We start from the raw sequence: 2,194 nt of genomic DNA, 5'->3' as shown, positions 1-2,194 counted from the left end.
TCGAGACGAACTCCGATACAGGATCTTGGTACCTTGCAGCGCATGCATCATCGGTGTAGACGTTTACCATTGACGATACACGAAGAACAGTTTAGGAACAAGTTGGTACAAGTTTTTCTTCGCTTACTGCTTACAAATCCTTCGACACACGATAATGGAGGGTTGTTAGTGATCGTTTAAAGGTGCGTGTTTGATGTAAAACAACCAGCGTACGTGCGATAGTGTGCAGAGGATCAGGACAGGTTGTCATTATTGATGTTCTTATGTACTTCGTCAAAAAGGCTATTAAAACAAGATTTAATAAAGAACAGAAATAAGAAAATCTTAATTAAAAAAGGAAACCTGCAGGTGTTTGAAAAATGTTTTCCTGTAGCATAAGTCAAACTAAAATAATTTCTAAAAATGGAAAGTGGAAAAGGAAATTGTTTTAATACAATACATTAATACTCCTACTGCCATTAGTGTAGTTCTGGCTTCTCTTAACAAAGCAACTAGTTTTACTGTTGAATAAATTCCAGTATACTCATGCCTCTTTTTACTCTGGTGCTGGTAAACACCATATAAACTCTGAAACAATTAAATGTTCTTCCGATCCATCTGTTTCTAAAGAGATTCAAATTAGAGAGCCTTCTGTACTCTCTAGACAATGTTATATTCAGCTGCTATTGATAATTTGTTTTGCCATCATACAGCGTTTAGTTACTCCTTTTCATCGCAGTGTGGCAGTGAGTATCAGTTTTATCTATCATTTTCCCATTCAAATTCTCTCTCATCCCGCTCTTTTTCTGTGTAATTGTTTTATTCTCAATTTATCTCTCGAAACGAAAACGGAAAAGTTTTGAGAAAGCTTTTCGCACGGGTGAGCTTTCCGAACAAGCGTCTCCCTCATCCCCTACTTTCCACTTCCTAGCACGATCTCTTCGAAGCAAGGCATGTTAAACAGCATGTTGCTGATTTGTGAGTAAATCATGCTCACCGCCCTCAGGTCGGTCTCAGAACACTATCTGGAATGTCAGCTTCGATGAGCTCACGTTTTCGCAAAATGAAAAAAAGATCTATCCCTCGAAGGACCACCATTAAGGACATGTCGTACTTGGAGTGAGGAAAGCATTTTTCATCATTCCACTGGCCACCGACCATCAATTCGTGGTGAGCTAAATTTAGCAATAAACGCTCTGCACTAATTACGATTAATTGCCCGTTCGATCGTGCTGTCGAATCGAACAAATCGACCAATCCACCATCCTGGGGTGTTTCCCCGGTGCCGTCGGGTTGAAGCGGAAGCGGAAACTCTCTTGTCATAACTAGCCCCGGTACTAGGCCAGCACCCCCCTCACCCACAGGGAGGGTATAACAAACTCATCAACCCTTCTCACCCGTCTACAAGGCTCTTGTGATGTGAGGAGAGCGTGATAAATGATCTGATGGGAAGCAATTTGGATGAGTTGTTTATTTTCGGGCAAGCTCTCAACGATGAGGAAGAGACGAAACATTAAGAGTCGTCCACAACGGTGACGATAGCAGAGGCTGCTGGCTCGGTGGGTGGTTTGTTGTTTATTTTGTCGTTGTCATTACCCTATCGCGCTCGTTCTGCTGCTTAAGCACGTCTCCGGTGGCCACCCGTTCGCCTGGCCACTGCCAACGCCATTAATGGTGTTAATTTTAAATGCTATCAATTATTTTTAACCTCCTCCCACGGGGCTGTGGAGTAGAACTAGGAGAAGGAGACGCGCAGTAGAGAGGTCAATTGAGATGGAGTGGAGTTTGAAGTGTGCAAACAGCGACAACTTTGCCATGTCACGTATACCTAAGCAACGGCATCTTAAAGGGAATATAGTTTTCCAGTGACACATTTTCGATTCCACCAACGACCTCGACAGCAACAGATTGATGTTTGAAGTGGTGACATCTAGGCTGGTTGCCAGAACCCAGCGGTCAACCTTTACTGAGCAGTGCCCAACGTACTGTTGGTTGTTCCAGCGTTTCATATTTTCACAAGAAAAGACTGCGGCAGGGTTCGTGGTGGTAGCGATGCACCCCCGAGGGCACGGTTGACCGGAATACGAATACAGACGAGCATGGCAGCATCAGAATCCGATGGTTTTCCCCGCGTACTCTCGAAGCGTGATTCTTGTTTACACTAAACCGAACTGAGCAATTCTGGGAATCCGCAAAAGGATGAATCCGGTGGTCG

This window comes from Anopheles aquasalis, chromosome 2 (genome assembly GCF_943734665.1).
Source record: "Anopheles aquasalis chromosome 2, idAnoAquaMG_Q_19, whole genome shotgun sequence".
Taxonomy (NCBI): domain Eukaryota; kingdom Metazoa; phylum Arthropoda; class Insecta; order Diptera; family Culicidae; genus Anopheles; species Anopheles aquasalis.
This window is presented reverse-complemented; position numbering follows the sequence as displayed.